The sequence below is a fragment of the Phocoena phocoena genome, chromosome 11 (genome assembly GCF_963924675.1).
Source record: "Phocoena phocoena chromosome 11, mPhoPho1.1, whole genome shotgun sequence".
In the NCBI taxonomy this organism is placed as follows: Eukaryota; Metazoa; Chordata; class Mammalia; order Artiodactyla; family Phocoenidae; genus Phocoena; species Phocoena phocoena.
The window spans coordinates 60,851,286-60,867,257 of NC_089229.1; the positions used below are offsets into that span (position 1 = coordinate 60,851,286).

The 15,972-nt window shown below is 46.7% G+C and overlaps 1 pseudogene; it reads right to left on the minus strand.

Moving 5' to 3' along the window:
* Positions 1–419: 419 nt before the first annotated feature.
* On the minus strand, positions 420–1,342 carry LOC136131130 (proteasome subunit alpha type-3-like; annotated as a pseudogene).
* Between the last annotated feature and the right edge of the window lie 14,630 nt (positions 1,343–15,972).

Below are 15,972 nucleotides of genomic sequence, written 5' to 3' on the forward strand. Positions count from 1 at the left end.
AAGGCACTACTCCCTAGCACTGAAAGCATTTCATAATCTGCCTTCAGCTGGCTTCTCCAACTTTACGTCGCCCCCAACTTCTGCCTTGCCCAGAGCAGACGCTGGGCTTTCCCACTGTTACTCACAATTCTCTTCGCTTAGAATAGCTTGCACCTTCTCACTCTCATAGGAGAAGCCTTACCCACTCCAAGACATCGTCCCAAGACTTCTTGGCCTGGTTTCCTATTTAGTTGTGTACTTGGTTGATTTTATCTTCCTGATTAGATTATAAACCCCAGGACGTATTTTACACATTTGTTTTTCCTCTCCTCCAAGGCCTTGTACCCTGTTTTTGTTTTTTACAAGACAAAGATTTAATGCAAGTTGGTCAGTGGGTATGTAATAATCCAAAGGGCTAAATAGTTAAATAGAAGTAAATGTTACATGTTATCATCATCTGATTTGTCTTCTTCCTTCAAAGATTCCTTGGCATACTTCTCTGCCTCTTTCCTTATATCTTTTGGAACAATTTCATGTCTTCCGTTAGTTATCTCACCAACCCAGCTGAGCTCTAGTTCAAAAGCTTTATCCTTAACTTCGTCGTGTACTATGTAAATTATTCTTGCAACTTCTTTAACAACATCACAGCAGGTCGTTTCTTTCATCTGAAGCTTTTCAATTTCTGTCTTCGCAGCTTGCCTGGCTTTGCCAATGGCACAGCCCCAAGAGCCATATGAAACGCCCGATGAGTCAATCATGTAGAGTTGTGCACCATCATTCACACTGTAAGACCCTAACCAGAAACTGCATCCAAGAGGTCTGACAGCACCGTAGAGTGTATAGGCATGTACATACATGGCCACTCTGTCTGCAAGATGTTTTAGTGGAAGGTTATATCTAAAGGTAGATCTAAAGTTGGAAGCCTCTTCTCTTGCAATGTCTGCTAAAGGACGAGTATCTGCCAACAAACCTGCTACGGCCATTCAGACATGCCGATCCACATTAAAAAGTCGTTTGGGGACTTCCCTCCTGGTCCAGTGGTTAAGACTCTGCACTCCCAATGCAGGGGGCCTGGGTTCGATCCCTGGTCAGGGAACTAGATCCCACATCCCGCAACTAAGACCCGGAACAGCCAAATAAATAAATATTAAAAAAAAAAAAAAAGTCGTTTGTTAGGACCTTCTTCATAAAGTTTAGAAAGGACTAATTTTTCTACCCCAAAGACAACGCCATCTTTACATCTGATTCCAATAGCTGTACTACTATTTTCCACAGCCTTCATAGCATACTCAACTTGAAAAACTCTTCCATCAGGAGAGAATGTAGAGGCTGACAGGTCATACCTGGTGCTGATTGAGCTCATCGTGCTAAAACCACTGGGACGCCTAGGGCTTCAGGGTCTAAAGCCATCCCCCTCACCCTGTTCTCCTTCTGCTTGAGGAGTGTGGGTGGGCTTTTTCTTGCCCAAATCCAACCTCTGACACCAAAGATGCCATAGTTCCACCTCCTGAGTTAGAGACTGTTAATCAAAGGAGGGGCAGGTGAGGGCTTTGGCTAGAGATTTGCCATGTAGTGTTTCAAACTCGAACCCAACTCTGGACTTAGGCAAGAGAGCAGTCAGGTTGCTCATCAGGACAGGCTTGTTTGACAGCAGCAGGCTCAAGTTCTTCTTTTCCTTTTCACTTACCAGTTCAAACTTTTGAATGCTGAAGTGTGTTTGAGAAACAGCTAAAGGCCTGACCCCTGCCCCTGAGGAGTTTACAAATCTGTAGTTAATTGTGTGCTCTTGACAGGTATTGATAAGAATATAATTCAGCTGATTAATGTTTTTATGGTATGTCAGTGGAGAAATGAATAGTGAAATATTCTCTAACAGACAAACCAAAGGGAAATGCAACAGCGGAAGCAGCTAGGGATGAACCTGTCACAGATCCTGGTCGAGTTATACTCTTTTCCACATTGACCTTGCCTTGCCTTCCCTGGGACCATCTCCTCCACCTTCTCTTTCCTTCTCCAAATCTTGCCCATCCTTCAAGGACCAGTTAGACCACTGCTCCTCCAGGAAGCCTTCCTGGATGACTCCAGACTCCATTAACCTGTTTTGAACACCAGGATTAATAACCTTTGCCACACAGTTTAGAACTTAATGATGTACTTAAACTCTTTGCTGCTGTTTTGTGTGATTTCCCAACTAAATGATAACTCTTTTGAATAATAATAATAGTAACAACATTAAACTAGCTAATATTTATTAAGCATTTATTATGAGCCTGGTACTTTGCTAATACTGGGTTGGCCAAAAAGTTCATTCGGGCTTTTCTGTAACATGAAAAACTCAATTGAACTTTTTGGCCAACCCAATATATCTATATATTTTATCTAATTTCATCTGCCCAACAACCCTATGGGGAAGTTCTATGATTATTACCATTTTACAGTCGAGGAAGCTGTGTTGTAGGATACTTTTCAAAAAGGTAAAATAATGACTTACACAAACATGAAGTGAACACATATCAAAGATTTTATTTAACTCACTAATTAAAGAGAAAAACCTGCAATTTGTTAAAACCAACTGAAAGGAGAATCTGAAGAGCAGACATTTATAGGCAATCAGGAATGCTGAAATGAAGTTGCTAATATGTTCAAAACTGGTTAATATTCTATGTGTACTAAAATTTGAAATCATCTTTTCTACTGGGCAGAAGCCAATTTTATTTTATTTTAAAATTTATTTTATTATTATTGTTTTGAATGACTATTTAGCAGAGGGAGGCGATGGCCACTCTGGAAAGAATTGGTCTTCCGGCATGCGAGGCAGTAGAAGAGTCTGGCTATTAAAGGACTGGAGTAACAGAGCTTCTATCATTCAGCCTGGACGTCTATCAATGCTGAACTGGAGTAGCAATGGTGTTTTCTCTACAGCTGCCCCGGTTGGGCCTTACCCCTGGATGTTTAGCCATGGAGCGTGTCTCACTGGTCCTCTTAGAAATCTGTGAGCTACTTAAAAGCCCTTAACAAATTTGTTTTCTCTTTTTTTTGTTTTTGTTTTTGCGGTACGCGGAGCACAGGCTCCGGACGCGCAGGCTCAGCGGCCATGGCTCACGGGCGCAGCCGCTCCGCGGCATGTGGGATCTTCCCGGACTGAGGCGCAGAACCCGTGTCCCCTGCATCGGCAGGCGGACTCTCAACCACTGCGCCACCAGGGAAGCCCCTGTTTTCTCTTTTATTCAGAAACCAATTTCATCTCACCTTTTATCTCAACGTTCATTTGCATTTCTATGGCCCCACATTATCTGCATTACTATCAGTTTTCCCAATTTGCAGAGCTATAAATGAGTCTAGTCAAAAACAACAAAAGGGGGACTTCCCTGGCAGCTCTAGTGGTTAAGAATCCCCCTGCCAATGCAGGGGACATGGGTTCGAGCCCTGGTCCAGGAAGATCCCACATGCTGCAGATGAGCAACTAGAGAAAGCCCACACGCAGCAACGAAGACCCAACACAGCCAAAACTAAAAATAACAATAAAGAAAATGCATGTATTATTATTATTATTTATTTACTATTAATTAATACTGGGTCTTAGAGTTCTTTCATACTTAGGTATTGAGCACAACACCTAGTGCATATTAGGTGTTCCATAAGTGTGGATTGGTTAATTGATGAGAGTTTTTGAATGATGGATTATAAAGCTTGCGGTAGATTGAACACCGTGACCAAAATCTTTTCTATCTCTTTCACCAAGAGGGAGAGTCTAATTTCCTACTCCTTGAATCTGGAATTGCCTGTGACTTGCTTTGGCCAGCAAATATGTCAGAAGTGACAATGTGTCAATTCTGGAGCCTAGACTTCCAGAGACCCAGAAGCTTCCACTTTCACTGTCTTGGGACCTGCCCTTACTCAGTAAGAAACCTCTTCTCCAGAAGGTCTTCTTCTGGAGACATGGAGGAGAACCGAGGCACCCTGGCTGACAGCCCCAGTTAACTGTCGTATATGTGAGTGAGGCCACCTTGGTCCATCCTGGTCCATGTGACTGCAGCCACATGAGCAACTCCAGGTGAGATCAGCAGAAGAACTGCCCAGCTGAGCCCAGCTAAAATCGTGACCTCATAAATTGTTGTTGTTTTAAGCCTCTAAGTGTTGGGGTGTTTTGTTATGTGGTGATGGCTAAACTGATGCAGAGGTGTCAGTGCAGTCATAGAATGTCAGCCGGGAGCAGGGGACAAGTGTTTATTCTTTGGGGATGGAGGCTACTCCCTGTGATTGAATTTCCTGGCTCAGCCGTCCTGCGCCCAAGCTGACTGGGACCCCTGTGCTGTTCCTTGACAGAAGTATTACTACCTGGGTATGTTGTTCGGTCCCAAACCTTGTCCACGGAGAGGAGCCGCTTTGACAGGCTCATTGTCTGCACTGGGCTGGTGACTCATTAGAGCAGCGGGAGTCCACCCTCTTCAAAAGAAGAGAAGCGACACTCTTCTAGGAACTTTACATCTAACAAGGACATGGTGTGTCCATAATAAAGTACAAAGTTAAACCTGTCGTTAATATCTGCCTCCTCCCTTCCCTCATATGTGTCATGTGACACTTTTACTTTCCAAACATCTTTCTACTTAGCTTGTTTGAGTCCCAACGTAGCCCAGTGAGTGAGAAGGACAGGTGAGGAGATCAAGAGATTTGCCTAGCACCACACAGAGCTTAATCGTGGGCCAGATCCCAGGCCTCCTGCTGCAGTGTCCAGTGGCCCAGTGCTGGGACTGCCTAGAGCTGGTTGCATGTGTAGCCCTGTCTCTCTGAGGGCCCTCAATCCAGGCAGTACATCCAGGACATATGTATGAACTCGAGATGATGTCAGGGTGGCAGTGTGGTGTCAGGGAAGACCTCCATTCAGTTCTGTTAGCTCCTTCAGCTGTGTGATCTCAGGCAGTCACTCAACCTTGCTCAGTCTCAGCTTCCTCATTTGTAAAATAAGATTTAAATTATATCTACCTATACTTAAAAAACCCGTATATAGTGGTTGCATCTGGAGTAAGGTATGGGGCTGGACATCTGGGATAGTAGGAAGACCTACTTTTCTTTTTTATTGTTATATTCACTGGTTTTATTTTTTTTAATTTGTATTTATTTTTTGGCCACGCCTTGCAGCATGTGGGATCTCAGTTCCCCGACCAAGGATCAAACCTGTACCCCCTGCAGTGGAAGCGTGGAGTCTTAACCACTGGGCCGCCAGGGAAATTGTTTTATTTTTTAGATTCCACATATAAGTGGTAACATACACTATTTGTGTTTGTCTGTCTGACTTACTTCACTTAGCATAATGCCCTCCAAGTCCATCCATGTTGCTGCAAATGGCAAAATTTCATTCTTTTTTATGGCTGAGTAGTATTCCATTGTTTACACCACATTTTCTTTATCCATTCTTCTGTTTTAATTTTTTTTTTTTTGGCTGTGCCACGTGGCTTGCAGGATCTTAGCTTCCCAACCAAGGATCGAACCCGGGCCCGTGGCAGTGAAAGCGCTGGGTCCTAACTGCTGGACCGCCAGGGAGTTTCCAATCCATTCTTTTGTTGATGGACAGCTTGGCCATTGTAAATAATGCTGCTATGAACACTGGGTTGCATGTATCTTTCGAATTAGTGTTTTCGTTTTCTTTGGATATATACCCAGGACGGGAATTGTTGGATCATGTGGTAAGACGTACTTTTCGTTGTATATCTTTTTTACCATTCAAATTTGTAATTGTGATGATTGAGCTTATGTGAACTTGACTGGGCTACGATGTGCCCAGATCAGTAGTAAAACATTATTTCTGGGTGAGTCTGTTAGGGTGTCTTCGGAAGAGATTAGCATTTGAATCAGTAGACTGAGTGAAAGAGATCATCCTCACCAATTTAGGTGAGCATCTTCCAATCTGCTGAGGGCCTGCATAGAACAAAAAGGTGTAAGGAAGGGTGAATTTGCTCTCTCTACGTGAGCTGAGACATCCACCTTCTGCCTTCGGACAATGGCGCTAAGGAAGGGTGAATTTGCTCTCTCTACTTGAGCTGAGACATCCATCTTCTGCCTTCAGACAATGGTGCTTCACTGGGCGCTTGCATTCAAGACCAGGAGTTATACCACTGGGCCCCAATTCTCAGCCTTTGGACTCAGACTGAATAACGCTACTGGCTTTCCTGGGTCTCCAGCTTGCAGGCAGCAGATTGTAGGACTTCTCGGCCTCCATAACCACGTGAGCCAATTTCTATTATAAGTCTTGTCTTGGAAATTCCCCGGTTGTCCAGTTGTTGGGACTGTGCGCTTTCACTGACACCGGCCCAGGTTCGATCCCTGGTCGGGGAAGTAAGATCCTGCATGCCGCGTGGTGTGGTCAAAAAAATAAATAAATAAAATAAATCTTGTCTTACGTATATCTCTATATATCCTATTGGTTCTGTTTCTCTGGAGAACTCTGACACAGTAATCGTAGGGCAAATGTTATTAATTCAGTAACAATGCTAATTAACCAAGAAATAAATTATTAGCTCATAATAATTCTAATTAGCCAATAATAAATACATCTAAAAAATGAAATCATGTCTTTCTCCAGTGGCATACCCAGAAACTCCTTCCTCTACAGGAGAAAATTATTTTTAGAAAGAATCATTCTTTTCTTGATTCACTTTTTAGCTTAAGAACAATTAGTAATTTAAAAATATTATTATTATTATTATTTTTTTTTTTTTGCGGTACGCGGGCCTCTCACTGCTGTGGCCTCTCCGGTTGCAGAGCACAGGCTCCGGACGCGCAGGCTCAGCAGCCATGGCTCACGGGCCCAGCCGCTCCGTGGCATGTGGGATCTTCCCGGTCCGGGGCATGAACCGGTGTCCCCTGCATCGGCAGGCGGACTCTCAACCACTGCGCCACCAGGGAAGCCCTAAAAGTATTATTTTAAAAGGTATTATTCAAATTCAGTGTAACATTTCATGTATGACCTGAAGTTTACACTTACCAAGCAAAAATATACCTTGCAGTTTGCAGTCATTATTTTTCTTAAACACAAGTAAAAGTTGGAAATGTCCACATAGAATGGCAGAGTTGGAGTTAGCCAAGGGCTATTTCTTTATGATCACCGTGTCTGGTCGTTGTCTATTTCCCATCTACTATTTAAACCCTGGAAGGTGTATTATCACAAAGGCTGGCTGGGCAAGGGCTTGGACAATTCTGAACTGTTACAAACTTTTCGCCAAATGAACAGGTATCATTGTTGAAAACACTGGGTATCCACTGCATATAGAATACTATGTTCATTGAAAGATAAGTAATGAAAGTGTGTTCATTTGAAGCTTACACATTTATTATCAAAACTTAACAGTCGGGCTTCCCTGGTGGCACAGTGGTTGAGAGTCGGCCTGCCGATGCAGGGGACACGGGTTCGTGCCGCGGTCCGGGAAGATCCCACATGCCGCGGAGCGGCTGGGCCCGTGAGCCATGGCTGCTGAGCCTGCGCTCCACTACGGGAGAGGCCACAACAGTGAGAGGCCTGCGTACTGCAAAAAAAAAAAAAAAAAAAAACCAAAAAAACCTCAACAGTCATCACGGCAATTGTTTAGCACTTAGACCAACAAAAGACTTCCTTATAGAATATTTTATCATTTACCCTGTTTATTTTTAATTTTTGGCCGCGCCACTAGGCTTGCAGGTTCTTAGTTCCTGGACCAGGGATGGAACCCAGGGCCCCGGCAGTGAGAGCGCAGAGTCCTAACACTGGACCGCCAGGGAATTCCCTCACTGACCTTGTTTAGAATTGTCTATGCATGGGAGTTCCCTGGCAGTCCAGTGGTTAACAATCTGCGCTTCCACTGCAGGGGGCGCGGGCTTGATCCCTGGTTGGGGAACTAAGATCCCGCATGCCTCACACTGCGAGACCAAAAAAAAAAAAAAGAATTGTCTACGCATGAAGATGATAAAAACAGACTTTTAGTCAGTTTTATTGTTTTTAAATTCTCTGCTGACAATGATCCCCCTTGTTGCTTAACTCAGAGTAGACTACTCCCACAGCCCTGCCCTCCTTACAATGTCCTTGTTAAAGATCAAATGAGATAGTATCTTCCTGGGTCTCAAACTCAAGTTCAAATGCTGCAGGGTTCAGAGGCACATATGTGAAGTGGCGTAAGTCACATAGCACTGTGCAGTCCGTGGAAGACTGTGGAGGGTGTGTCCTGCCTAGAGGCGTTCACTGTCAGTTTTCCTTTCTGAGACATATCCTTCTGTGGCATAGGCTGGCACCCTGTGACACCCACGAGTAGCAAGCAATTCAGACTGAGGTCTGGGCGCATTTCAAAGCTCTTTCCACTATGCCATGGTAAAAATACCACCTTACTTTTAAACTAATTCATAGATGCGTACTGATTTATGTCCTAGGTAAGAAAAATAAGAAACAAGGGAGCCCTGGAGAAGTTGAGACCAGAAGCAGGTGGGATTTAGATGAGAAGTGAGTCTACTGGCCCCTGTGCTTACAGGAGGAGAGAAGGGGATGGACCGCAGTGACTGCAAGTGTGGCTCTGCGTGAGGGAAAAAGGTGCGGGGCTCTTCTATCTGTGGGGTCCTCACAGTTTAACAGGGTAAGCATGCCACCCACAGGAGCATTTACAATGAAAAATTAGTTTTTAAATGACCAGAGAGATGTTTGTTGCAATTCAGTTTGTGATAGCAGAAAACGAAAAGCAATGTAAATATCCAAAACTAGGGGAATGGTTAAATAAATTATGCTGTATCCATTCATTGAAGGGATATTATTCAATCCTTAAAAATAATATTTATTTGACATGGAAAGAAAATCCCATTATCTATATGATGTGTAAAGAGGAGATTACAAAACAGTGAGTACAATCCAATCTCACTTTTGTGAAACAAAAACAAAAGACCTTGAAGGCTACACATCAAGGTATTAACGATAGTTATAATTAACAATGGCTAGGTGGAGGTATTCTGGCGGTTTAACATTTTTCTTATTTCTGCTCATCTGTGTTTTCTAATTTTCTACAGTGAACACATCTTGCTTAGGTAGTAAGGAAAACCCACATTTATTTATTTATTTTAAAACATTTATTTATTTATTTGGCTGCGCCAGGTCTTAGTTGCCAGCACTCAGGATCTTTTTTGAGGCATGCAGTATCTTTTTATAGTTGTGGCATGTGGGGTCTAGTTCCCTGACCAGGGATCAAACCCGGGCCCCCTCACTGGAAGCGCAGAGTCTTAGTCACTGGACCTCCAGGGAAGTCCCCACAATTATTTGTTAAAGTGTGGTGAGAGTCAAGTGGACAAGGTCAAAGATTTTGTTAGTAGGTTAATAGGACTGAGCTAATCCGGAAAAGAACCTCGTTGGAGGCTGATGACTTTCCACCCAGGGTGAAGGAGGGTGAGAGGTGTGTGTGTGTGTGTGTGTGTGTGTGTGTGTGTCGGGGGGGCGGGGAGGGGGGCAGATGGAAGGTAGGACCAGGAAACCTGGGATAGCTTAGGCACAAAGGAGATATCAGGGCCTCACACCTGCCATGCATATTGCCAGTTCCTTGACTGCTGGACTATGGTCATTTGCCACTCTGTCGTCGCCTCTAGCATGGCCCTCCAGAATGAACTTCAAGCATAGATGAACTCGTCCACTGAGGTCGTTTACACTCCAAGAGGCCATGATTCTATGAGCTCTGCCCAGTGGGAAGGTTGAAAAGAAATTGGAGGTGAATGCGGGTGGAGAAACCTACTATCAACAGCTTTGGCCAGATGGTGGTGCTATAAGGCAGAGAATCAGAGCACAGCACGGTCGTCCCGGGGTAGGCGGGAACAGCTGTCTGCTCCTGGAAGGCCACCAGGGGGCAGAGGAAGGTTAAGAGAGTGCTGCTTCCGGAGGGCCTGCTGGAGTCCCCGGTGTACAATGCCATCAGCTGCCATTTGATAAAACGGATCATTGTAATAGTGAAGTGCCAGGGGAAAATCAGAATAATTCAAACAGGTGCAGATTTGAAACTAAATGCTCGGACTTCCCTGGTAGTGCAGTGGTTGAGAGTCCACCTGCCAATAAAGGGGACATGGGTTCAAGCCCTGGTCTGGGAAGATCCTACATGCCGCAGAGCAACTAAGCCCAGGCGCCACAACTACTGAGCCTACGCTCTAGAGCCCGCAAGCCACAACTACTGAAGCCCGCGTGCCTAGAGCCCGTGCTCCGCAACAAGAGAAGCCACTGCAATGAGAAGCGTGCGCGCTGCAACAAAGAGTGGCCCCTGCTCCCTGCAACTAGGGAAAGCCCGAGTGCAGCAATGAAGACCCAGCACAGTCAAAAATAAATAAATTTATAAAAAAAGAAAGAAAAGAAAAGAAACTAAATGCTCAAAGGCAGTTCAAAGGACCTGTCTAAACACTGCCCTCAGCCCTCCCCTGCTCTCACATACACTACTCTTTGCTGTGAGCCTCACTCACCCACCATGCCTCTTCCTTCCCTCCCTGTATCTTCCCTTCCTTCCCCATGTTCACTGAGTGCCTTCTGGGTGCCAGACCATTTAGCCAGAGCCTGGGGAGGAAACCAGAGCCTGAGAGATCTTTTGAGCATGAGGTAGGAGGGAGCTAAGTGAGGGACAACGTGTGTGCGTAGGTGGGGGTGTGACTGGCAGACAGGACCACACTCCCAGGTCCTTGGGCTGGAAATGTGTGCCTGGTTAGCAGAACCGGGTGAAGCCCAGTGTCGCTGAAGGCTGGTGAACATGGAGGAGACTGGAAAAGATGGGGCTGGAAAGAGGGGACTGACCATGTAGTTTGCATGTTTCTGAGACCATTGAAGGATTCCAAGTAGGTGACGGATATGATGAGAGTTATTTTTAAAGAAGACCACACTGGATGGTGTGTGGAGGAAAGCTGAGGGGTCATAGCCAGCCACGAGAAGGCCTACTGTTAGGGAGATATTGTAGTACAGAGGAGAGATGGCTGCAGCCTGGACACCATGTGTAGATGAAGAGAAGGGGACAGGTTTGGATTTATTTTGGAAGTAGACTTAGTAATTCATTAGCTGCAGAGGGATGGGGTAAGAGAGAAGGAAATGTTGAATATGATTCCCAGGTTTCAGGTGTGAGCAATTGGATGGATGGAGTGTCATTTACTAAGATGAGCAATAATTAAGAAGGAACTGGTGGCGGTTAAGATCAATAGTTCAGTTTTCAGTTTTCAACAGGTTAAATCTGAGATGCCTAAGAGACGTCTAAAAGGAGGCATCAGGAACTTCCACGGTGGTCCGGGGGTTAAGACTCCATGCTTCCAGTGCAGGGGGCACGGGTTCGATCCCTGGTCAGAGAAGATCCCGCATGCCTCGCGGTATGGCCAAAAACAAAAACAAACAACAGCAACAAAAAAAAATAACAAAAACAAAAGGAAGCATCAGGTAGAAAGTTCCATAGACTAATCAGGAGCTCGGAAGGAAGATCTGGGTTGGACATCTAAAATTGGGAGACTTTGATCTACAGAAGGTGGAGTTAAAGCCATGGCAATGGGTGAGATTACTCAAGGAAATAGTACACGGAATAAAAGCAGAGGAATGTCAACGTTTATAGAGCAGATAAAGGGGGTGAGCTGAGGAAAGAGGCTGAGCAGCTACATCCGGAGGAAAACCTGGAGTGAGGTGTCGAGGAGAAGAGGGAAGGAGACTGTTGCAAGGAGGAGGGAGTGTTCGTATTCAGCTGCTGAAAGCTAAGAGGTCGAGGAACAGAAGGCATGTCAAGTGTCAACTGATTTTAACAATGTGGTGTCTCTGGGAACCTAGGCTAGTGCAGCTGCCGTGGGGCAATGGGAGCCCCGGCCAGCCTGGAGCGGGCTGAGGAATGAACGGGGCAAGGGAGGGGAGAGCCTGTGGAAAGGAGCAGAGAGCTGGGGAAGGAGCTGCTGGGTCAGCGGTCCAGGGAGCTTATCTTAAGGTGGACAGCAGTATTTGAATGCCAATGGGAGGACCTAGCAGAGTGAGAAAGAAATCTGACGGAGGAGAGAGAGGAATGTCAGCTGATGATGTGCGGGAAGGGATGGGGTCCAGGCCTTGGCTATGCTATTCCTGTTGCCTGCAATGCGCTTCTGAGCCTTACCACCGCCTTGCCACCTTGTATGGGTCCTTCAAAGACCAGCTCAGATGTCACTGCTTCGAGGACATCTGGAAGACAAACGTTGTCTCCACCCACTCACAGCATGTTTATAGCTGGATTATAGGTTTTATCATACATTATCGATGACAGAGACTAACTGTCTGTATCCCAGCATTGTGTCTGGCACCTATATAGGAGGCCCTAATAAATGACTTTGAATGGACGGCCAGATAAATGAATGGGTGAAGTGTCAGCATCCCATACCACGGTAGTGGGGAAGGGCGATGTTGGTGATGGCACTGATTTTTTTTTTTTTTTTTCTGCAGGAGTGGAGTCCTGACAGTTTACAGACCCTCTCATATTATCTCTCAAGGAATCTAGCTTAAAGGATCCGCCCAATGTAGATGAAGAAACAGAAATCCACACAGCAAGCCTGGAGGTCAGATGTGAAGGGAGCAGGACTGGGGTGGGGGCCAGGGGAGGTGCCTGAATTCCTCTCTCCCAGCACTTAGCGGGGATCCTCAGGTATTTTCTAATTAAGATGAGAAGAAGCAGCAGGGGCCCTCTGGAATGTAAACTTCAGATAAGATCAGCACCCCCTCCCCTCCAGGAAGCTTCCATTTTCTTTCTTCTAGGATGAATAACACATTCTTTCCCAGGAACTAGTTTCTGCCCCCTTTAGTCCCTGCAATCTATCCTCTTCCCTGGGGGGAGTGAATCTTTGCGTCCCTAGTGCTTTCCATGCCCCCTACTTCAGCTCTTGCCTCCATCTTCTGGGTCTCTTTTCATCCCTTACGGCTTCCTCATCTTATACAGGGCCTGTGCTTCTGAACCTGGAGGGGGACATCTCACTTTAATCATAATATGAACATCTCTTGGGTTTGGGCTTGGGGGGTCAATGACCCCTGCTATGGGCTTCTCTATCCTCTCTCTTCCAGGATGGTAGAACAGGTGCCATCATTGGATCAATACACCTTTCGTTCAAATAATCAATTCCAGCCAACATATGGGACCAGGCACACCAAGTACTAAAAGAACAATCTCGATGAGTCGTCCTAATGAGAGGGCGCCAGGATCTGGTGCCAGGGCTATGGGGAAGGCTTCAGGGAGGAGGTGTCATTAGTGCTGGGCCTTGAGGGAAGTGTGGGAAGTAGGAAACAGAAGAGTAGGGAGGATTATAGAGGCGTGGGCAGGAGGCAGCTGAGGAAACAACGTTAGGGAGCAAAGAGTTGGGAGAAGGAGGAGACTGGAGAGTTAAGTAGGGAGACAAATACGGGGTGATAGGAGAGATGGAATGCAAGAATAAGGAGGTGGGATTTTATACTTTCAACAATGAAGGTGTTTGTCGGGGGAGGGAGTGGTGATAGGGGACAGATGGAGATTTACAGATAATTCTGGAAGCAAAGTGTGGACTGTTGTCCAGGGTAGAGAGGTAAGGGTCCCATGGTCTCTTATCTCCCCCGCTTCTTACCCTTTGCTGTTGCCACTGTCGCAGCGGGCTCACGAATGTTTGGAGCAGAGATCCAGGATGCGTGGGACTGAGGGAGCCAGGAGACACACATCCCCCCGTCTCCCAATCCAGGGATTCTCCAGCCCTTGGGTCCACACTTGGCCAGTGGTTCTGTCCACAATGGAGCGTCCCTGCCTCTCGGGTGACACAGGACAGGGTGAACTCTTCTGGACCAGATGACCTGGCACCATTCAGGGAAGGGTTCAGTTCACTGGTGCCACCTGGCTTCTGCAGGCTCTGACCTCAGCGGTGGGGTGGCGGGTGGGAGTGGGGAATGGAGAAGCAAGCGGAGGGAAGAAATTCAAGAGCAAGGGGATGGTTTGGAGCAAGCTCACTGGGTCCAGGAGCACATCCCAGAGGCTCAGTCCAGTCACAGAGGCTCCCCAGATTGTCTCCTTTCTCTCTCGTGACCCCCAGACCCAGGCCTTACCAACCCCCAGAAGTCAAGACCTGGGAAGAGAATTGTTCACTGGAACGCAGATCCTGGGTCTAGGAGAATGTCTCCCCAAGACAGCGAATGGAGGCAATGATCTCTCCAGGATTGTTTTGTGGGGGCATTGGCTGGGCTCTTGGACTGCCTTCCGGGGTGTCTCTGGGAATCTGAGCCTGAGCTGTTTGCAGCTGCTATTACAGGAAGGGAGAGAACTTTCAGCAAGCATGCTGGGATCCCAGACCCCTGGGTTTTCATTCCTCCCTCTCCTTGTCCCAGGGCAGGCCACTTGCCTTTCTTCATGCCATGGCCCCCTTCTCTGACTCCCTGCCCAATGCCCAGTCCCCAGGCTGCCTCACTGGGGTGAGGATGCACATCCTGCATCCTCATTGGGCATCCTGATTGTGGGAGAGCCCCTTACCAAGTCCTTCACTTTGCTCCCCTGGGAGTTACAAAGACCAGCTCTAATTTCTCTTCTCCTAAGTGACAGGCCTTCAGATACTTGACATCACGGAAAGTAGAAGGGAACTCAGAGGAGACTGAAGGCTAGATGTACATTTTGTCAGTGAGGCAAATGGCCCAGAGAGGAAAGAGCTACGTTAGAGTTGCATAATGAGTCAGCCTGACCCAACCCAGGTCTCCTGATACCACCCAGGGCGCCTTTCTTGCCTCCCAAGCTTCCTTTTCTCCAGGCCAAACTCTCCTCTCCCTTGAGATCTTACGTTGATCTCCTCAGTCCAATTTCACTCTTAGGTGTGCACATTCTATCTCTCCTTGAGTTCACCCTGTAACTTATACGTTGTCTTGCCCACAGGGGCTTAGCAGTACAGGGCTGTCAAGGAAGACTTCACTGGGTGAAGGAACAGTCGAGGTAGCCCATGCCCACTGAGTTCCTTCAGTGTGCTATGCGTTTCATTTACTTTCATCCCCACCCGGCGCTCCTCCAAGGTGGGTTCATTTAAATGATGAAGAAACCCATGTGAGGAAATGAGTGTGTTGCTCAAGGTCTGACCGCTGGAAAGGGTGAAGCCATGGCTGCTGGGCAGCAGGTATGCCCCTGGGCTGCTGTGTGATTGTTAAAGCATGGGAACATTGCACTTGTGTCCCATTTGGGAAATAGTTACTGCCTGAGCTGTCCGCGTCCCCCCACCCTGTCTTGTCTTCCTGGGATCACTTCCGCAACCAGCTCTAAGGAGCAGGCGTTCAAGCTTGGAATCTGTTTGCTCTAAATTTAAGGCTGGGCTGATGCTGGAAGTCCACAACCCCTGAAACCCAATCCTGAGGTCCAGATGACCCTTGGCATTCAGAATCTTTTAGATTTTAGAAAGGAAATGTAGTGCATATAATGTATAAGGAAAACCCCAGTGAGGTTTGACGTAGCCCCTGGAATCATGGAATCACACACTTTACTGTTTATGCAGTGAGACGCAGAAACATTCCTCCTAGGCGGAATATATAAAACCTTGATGTTTCTAGGTTAGGTTTTGCAGGTGAGTGAATTACAAAAAACTTCTGGGTCCAGTGGTTAAGATTCCACGCTTCCACTGCAGGGGGGCGCAGTTTCAATCCCTGGTCCCTGGCTGGGGAACTAAAAAAAATCTTCTGGTCTTCAGAGCTTTCTGGAGTTCGAAATTGTTAGATAAGGGTTTGTTATCGCCTTTTGAGGATCACTGTACATTACTTAGTGGGAGCTTGAACAAACCAGAGAACTTGCTGGGGAGGGCTGGGGAGGGGTGAGAGAGGCCTGGAAGTGGGTGGCACGTGAGACACAGCTCCAGGGAACCCCGGCAAGGCTTTGCTTTGACCAGGGCTGTCACAGTCCAGCCACCCTTAGCCCTGCCAACCCAAGGATCTGAGAGCTCTGCAGAGCAGACGTGGCTGGGCCTGGTGCCAGACAGGCTCAAAGCAGTGCTAAGGTGGGCAGCAGGCCTTTGAGACCCTAGATGGACAGAGCCAGGTTCGACAGGCAG